At 46.6% G+C, this 7,234-nt stretch overlaps 1 protein-coding gene across 1 annotated transcript in view; it reads right to left on the reverse strand.

Moving 5' to 3' along the window:
• Myrip (myosin VIIA and Rab interacting protein) overlaps nucleotides 1-7,234 on the reverse strand; it is a 137,844-nt gene that overhangs the window by 85,241 nt on the left and 45,369 nt on the right. The window lies entirely within an intron of this gene.

Consider the following 7,234-nt stretch of genomic DNA (forward strand, 5'->3'; position numbering starts at 1 on the left):
AGGTCAAACCCTCCTCCTTCATTTTTTTTTTTTTAATAACAGGAAACAGAGCTCACCTGTAGGTGAGAGGCATCCAGCAAAGCACAACACCCTCAGCAGTAGAAAAAAGAGGGCTCAGCCACTTTCCACAGCTCTCTAGAGGGTGGGCCCACAGGGCCATTGTGCATTTGGATATTGAGGGGCCCTGGGCCTGGCGGGGGTGGGCTCCCTTTGTCATGTGCAACTTGTTCCCATGAGCACATGATGTGCTGGCAGTGAGACCAACCTCCAGCACCACACAAATACCAGAATTACAAGTCAGGAAAACCACAGAGACCCAAATCAGGCCCAGCCGCTTCACCCCTCAAGTGTTTTGATTCACTAGTAACTGTTTGTGGCTGTCTCTACCACCTCTGTGACTGGCTCCAGGCGCCCACAGGGTCTGAGGGACGCCTCGAGACTTCCTAATGGAACTCTCCTTGTCAGGACTGTGATGTCACCAGGCTGTGGAGATTTCTTGGCTCCACTGTAACGTAGAGGCTGTATGTGTGGCCTGCTACCCACTGAGATGTTATGTGGTGCATGACTGTAAACAATGAGGCACACACTGGTTTTAGGATAAATTCCAATGAGTAATTTAAATAGTTTCCGCTGAACATGGAGCAATAACATAAGCATAGATTGGTGTTAAACACACTGGTTCAAATACAAAAACACAAGGCAGCAATTTTAAAAGATGCCTCGGAAGGTGCTAATGGGTATGTCCTTTAAGTTGAGTTCACAGAGTTTTTCTTATCAAAATGTGTATTTTCAGTTCACCCAAACTGCTATGGTTCTGGTAGCTTGCTCATTTCACACAGGAGCAAAAGCGAAAGATAAAATCAGTTCCTTTATTGTTGGACCCTTCGCTCACTCATTTAACATCTAATGCTTTCCTGCCAGGTATTGGGGACATAAAGCAAACCGCCCACCCCCACTGCAGACAGAAGGGCAGAGGTGCTACAGACAGGCGTGTAAGGTGTCAGGCAGCAGGAGCGGGTCTGGGTCTGGGGGGAGTACAGCACACAGAAGTAGGGGTGCCCACACTGGCTTTGGAAGGACGTACTAGTGCTACCAACACGTGTGGGAAGACACTGTAGATGGAGAAATCACCTCTTGCAAAATTCCAGACATATAGTGGAACATTCAGTGTGTGTAAAGGGAATTAAGCTGGGGGTTGGGGGGACAGGAGAGGCTGATCTTAAAGAGCATTCATGCCGGAGTGCAGTGTCCAGAAGTAATGAGAAGACGGTAGTGACTGCCTTCACTGGGTGATGGCAGACAGTGAGACCCTCAGAACTGTGCATCAAGAGAGAGCTCCTGACAGAATGAAGAGGAAGCTGGATCAGAGGAGAGACACTGCCTAAGTCCTTCTGTGGAGAGATGTAGATCATCAAGACCAGGGCGACAAAGATAAAAACAGAGGAAGTGTTTTTAAAAGAAATATATTTTTTGTTTTAATCAGTGTGTGTGCATCTGTGTGCACATATGGGAGGTGCTAACCGAGGCCAGAAGAGGGCATTGGATGCCATCTACAACACTAGATACATTGACCATAGAAGTGGTGGCTTCGGATTCTCATATGAATACAATAATGGGGCTCAAAGAAAGAGTGGTGACTTGGAGGATGAGGTCGTTTGAACAGGAATGGCCCACACAGACTCATGTGTTTGAATGCTTGGCCAATAGGGAGTGGCACAATCAGGAGGTATGGCCTTGTTGGAGTAGGTGTGGCCTTGGAGGAAGTGTGTCACTATGGGGGCGGGCTTTGAGGTCTCCTATGCTCAAGCTCCACCCAGTGTGGCACATAGTCTCGCTGTGCTGCCCGTAGATCAAGCTGTAGAGCTCTTTGCTCCTCCAGCACCAGAAACCTTGGAAACTGTAAGCCAGCCCCAATGAAATGTTTTCTTTATAAGAGTTGCTGGGGTCACAGTGTCTCTTCACAGCAATAGAACTCAAACTAAGACAGAGGAGGCAGACAGAGACAATTCCTGGCCAAAGCTGGACCAGGAACATCAGCAGGAGCAGAAATGGTCATATGAGCCTTCGTGATATGCCAACAGACACAGTCAAGAACACATAGACTCGGAACCTCAGGATACAGAAACGGGAGGTCAAGATCTGCTAACATCTCCTACAGATAGGATTCATTAGCAAACAAGACTGTCCTATGGGTGGGGACTAAAGCCAGACCCAGCACCAGGTGAGCACAAGGAGAGATAAGGAATGACAGAGAAGAGACCCAGCATTGTTCTCTGACCTTCACACACACAGGAGCACACATGTGTGTACATATGTGCATACACAGATGGGGGGGGGTTCTAGTTTGGAGTTCACACAAACCTGAAGTTTCCCCACGTGCATGAGCAGCTCACCCAAGCTTTGTTCTTTCTACCTCTGCTAATGAAAGGCTCAGGAGCTAGCTGGAACCAGATGGGCACCCGTTAGCCAAAGAGAGTGAACAGTTACTCCTTCTGCCAAATGGAAGAGGGAAAGATTTCCTATCAAACATCCACACTTTAGCCTAAAGTAAAATGCAAATTGATTGTTGTCCTGAGAGCTCGCAAGATAAGGCTGCAGCAGACATGTCCAGCCCAGGAGGAATTCCCAGAGGGAGCCAGCAACTTGTCCAACAGTTGCTCACATTCAGCGAAGAAAAAAAAATTCAAGCGAATCATTATTTCTTTTATATTCTTGCTTTTTTTTCCCCCTACAAAATCTACCTGATTCAATGGATTCTGGAAAATGTCCAAAGTTCCTGAGGTCTCTTTTGTCAGTAAAAGTTCTACTGGTGCCAAGTCTCAAAAGTAAGACAGGAAAAGAGGTATACATATGTGTGCAGGACAATCAGACAGAAGAGCTTCCTGAGGTCTGATGTTCATGTGTGGAGGTGCAGAGTCTCACAGATCTGTCAGTGCCCTGATCTCCTCCTCTTCCCGGGAGGCCACAGGGTGGGGGGCAGCAGCTTGCTCTCCTCTTCTGGCTGCCTTTCCCCGCTTCCCCGAAGAGGAAGTGGACCCTAGGGCGGACACACAGATGTGGTCTGCTGTGTACACAGAAGACCACTTGGGAATAAAAAAGAGCAGCAACTTGAAGCACTACGATTAGGTTTTATTTTTTTTAAATACGATAAAAAGTATATTCTGAAACTAAACTTACCCATTACTTTAACATTCATATTGAGCGAACAGATTCACAGCTTGTTCAAATGTCTGCCGTGCCCATAAACGGAAGCTACATAAATCATGTGGCTCTTTATGAAACAGACATCCACGGAGCTGCTGCCTCAAGCCATGACATACCCTAAGCACGGAGCAGCTCATAGGCAGAAAAAGACAGGGCCACGAGAGGCAAATATGACAGAGCATGAAGATCTTCCCCGGGCTTCTTTCCTGAAGGGATGATGATGTTTGCAGAGGAATGACAGATACATCCGAAAATGTATTTTCAGAAGACCTAGGTTAATTTTGTGTATCTATTTGGCAAAAGTTAAGTATTTGGTTAGATCAATCTAGATATTTTTGTCTAGGCATTTTCAAGGTGAGGTTAATATCCAGAGGGCTGGAGAGGCAGCTCAGTAGTTAGAAGTATGCCCTACTCCTCCAGAGGCCTTGGCTTTGATTCCCGGCATCCACACCGGACAGTTCACAACCACCTGTAACCCCAGCTCCAGGGGATCTGATGTCTCTGGCCCCAAGGGCACCCACATCAATCAGGCACACATACGCACACACACACACACACATATGCACACAAAGACACAGATACATGCACAGACGCAAGATACAAACACACATACACAGATCATGCATGGACACTCATACACAGACATATACACTGACACAAACAGATATGCACAAACACACACACACACATACATACACAGAGTTTTAAAGAAAGATTTACATTTAAATCTGTAGACTTTGACTTACACCAGTGACTCCCCATAATGTGGCTAGGTCTCACCCATACTCACCAGAGAAGCAGAAACAAGGCTGACAGACCACACCACCTCCAGACTTAAACTAGCAACTCTCCCTGGATCTCCATCCTCCACTCACCCTGAAGACTGGATCAGGATCATCCTACTGGCAACATCGCCTAAGCACACTCCTTAAGACAAGTGGACCTCTCACACACAAATCCCAGTGGTTCTGTCCTCAGGGTGCATACACTGACCTGTTCCGGTTCCTATGTTTAACACTGAGAGTCCTGGCAACACTCAGAAGTGTGTGTGTATGTAAACAAGCACACTGGGGAGGTCAGAGAGTAACCACCGGGTGTATAATTTATCCCCGTAGAGCACCTGTGGGTACCTGAGAATGACATTCAGGTAGGGCAGTCTTGACAAGTTTGCCATCTGGCTGCAAGATTTGATCCTCTGGGCTGGTTCAGTAGGTACAGTGCTTGCTGAGCTAGTGTGAGGGTCTGAGTTCAGATCCCCAGACGTCATGTAAAACCAGACATGGTGGTGTACATCTGTAAGCCCAGAGCTCCCACAGAGGGATGGGAGTGGGGTTGAGATCTCTGGAAGCTTGTGAGTCAGCTAGCCTGGCATTTACAATGGCCACGAAGAGACCCAGTCTCAAACAAGGTAGAAGGCATGGTCTAACACATGAGGTTGTCCTGAGACCACTACATGCATGCCATGATATGTATGCAGCTGCATCCACACACATGAACACAGACACAGGAACGTGCAAACCATGCACATGAGTTTTAAAAATTGATTTTTTCCAATTGACATTTGTACAAAGACCACTAGGGGGCAGCCCTGCACTTGGGAGCTGGAAGGTGTCTTCCTTAGCAAAGGGAATGAATACACTACTTTCTATTGGGCCAGGATGACCTGGACAACCACAAGAAATAACAAGTACATTGAACCCTTTCAATAAAATTTCCGTTTTCTGTCACTTCCTCAGTTGTGGATTCTGCCCAACATTATAATAACAATTAATTCTCTCAGCTTTTGGGTATCTGGGTTCAAAGCCTTCCCAGACACGACACATTTACCCAGCCTTGGAATGAATAATCTTCGTCAGTGTAGTGAGTTACCTGCACTGGATAACTGAAGAATCTGAGGCCCAAATAGTGGACCTTGGCAGGACTCCTGTGTGTGGTGTATAGAATAGAGTGGTTTCAAAAGGGGTGAGGTGGTTAGGAGCTATTGGCTGTTGATGGCTACTGAGGGGGGCGGGACATTCAGTTTTCTTTATCGAGGAAGCTTTCTTGTTGTGTTAGGGAAAGAACCATAGGGCAGGGGCTTGGGCAAGCAACCACAGAGGAGGACAGAGGGTAGGCAGCGACTAGGAATAAGCATTACATTGCTGAGGGCGATTCCTAGAGACACCAGCACATCTCTCTACACAGCAACAGAGCAGAACAGTTCTGAGCTGGACGTCGGGGCCAAGTTGTGGTTGGAATTAAGTTCTCCCTGTTTCTTGCAGGATGGGAAGGTGGCTGCTCCAGGGGGTGACTCCAAACCCATATGTGGGCAGCGTTCATTGAACTCAGAGAGTTATAGACGCTCTAACAAGAGAGGAGGACATGAAATTGGGAGGTTGTCAGGGTATCCTGAGAGGAGTGGGGAAGAGCTGTAAGGTGGTTGTTAGGTAACACATTGTATACCTGTATGCATTTATACAAAAATGAAAAAGAAACTGAAGATCAGGGGGTCAGAGGTCAGGGATCAGGGGTCAGGGGTCAGGGGTAAAGGAAGAGAAAGAAAGGAGAAGGGGCAACAGCAAACTCAGCGGGAGTTCGCTTCACACTCAGCTCACATGGAGCCCAGAGCTTACCCTGGCCAAGGAACAAGACCTGCTTTAAGAAGCAAGGACAAAGGCTTAGAATGCAGCTCAGGTGACAGAGGGCTTTCGAGGTGGCTTGATTAAAGCCCTGGGTTTACTCCTCATTGCCACATAAACCCAGTGTGATGGCGCATCCCTGCAATCCCAGCACTCTGGAAATGGAAGCAGGGGAATCTGAAGTTCTAAGTCAACTTTAGCTAGATACCCATCCTGGGCTATGTGAAATCCTGTCTCAAAACTAACTAACTAACTAACTAACTAACTAACTAACTAAATAAATAAATAAATAAATAAATAAAGATGTTTTGTGGACCAGTATTTACCAGTTGTGTCTATGGGAAGTCATTCCGATCTCTATCATGGAATTTTACTAGAGGTAGACTCTGTCGTACCTCATCACTAGCCAGTGCCAGCCACTGGGACATGGGTACCCTGGATGGCAGGGGAAACTGGGTGTGGCCCAGAGTCAACTAAGATCCAGGGAGGAGGATGCTGTCTGGGGAGGATGCTGATGTGAATCAGATTAGACTGCAAACCTGGGTCTTTTTCACCTCTAATATTCTTGGGGAAAGGAGATGAGGAGGGAAACAGAGAAGGAATGAGAGAAAGAGGAAGAAAGAAAGAAAGGAAGATACAGAAAGAGAGAGAGGGAAGGGTGAGGAGAGTCTTAGAGAGAGAAAACGAGCAGTAATTGGTAATGTTCTCATATAAAAATGGAAGAGGGAAAAATAAGGAAAAGATTCAAGAATCTGCACTAAGTGTTCATGGAGAGTTGGGGCAGCTCCAGGTTAACCCCAGCTTTCAGAGCATCTTAAACCCAGTTGCCACCCTGTATTAGCAAGGGCTGATGGAGCTTGGTGCAGTGCTGTTCGTCACACAGCACACCGAGCAGCTACCAATCTAAAGCGTTTCTTCAAACACACCTGCTGTGGCTCAGTCTTACCTTATCTCTGGTCTGCCCAGGATGGTTCTGGTCTCTTCCTGAACCAGCTTGTTCTGTGGCTCAGGGTAGTGCTGATGGCATCTGTACATCTATGGAAGAGATACACTAACCAGAAGAGATTATGTACATGTATGTATGTGTGTGTGCGCCTATATGTGTGTACATGTATGTGTGCATACATGTGTATATATGTATGTGTACACATGTGCATGTGTGTACATGTTTGCATGTGTGCATGTATATGTCTGTGTGTGCATGTTTATGTATGTGCATGTATGTGTACATGCATGTGTGCATGTGTGTATATATGTGTATGTATGTGTACATGCATGTGTGCATGTGTGTATACATGTGTGTGTGTGCGCGTGCATGTTCATATGCATGTATGTATGTGCCTGTATGTGTGAATGTGTATGTGTGTGCCTGTATGTGTGAATGTGTATGTGTGTGCCTGTATGTGTGAATG

The sequence above is a fragment of the Grammomys surdaster genome, unplaced genomic scaffold, assembly GCF_004785775.1.
Source record: "Grammomys surdaster isolate TR1022 unplaced genomic scaffold, NIH_TR_1.0 172, whole genome shotgun sequence".
In the NCBI taxonomy this organism is placed as follows: domain Eukaryota; kingdom Metazoa; phylum Chordata; class Mammalia; order Rodentia; family Muridae; genus Grammomys; species Grammomys surdaster.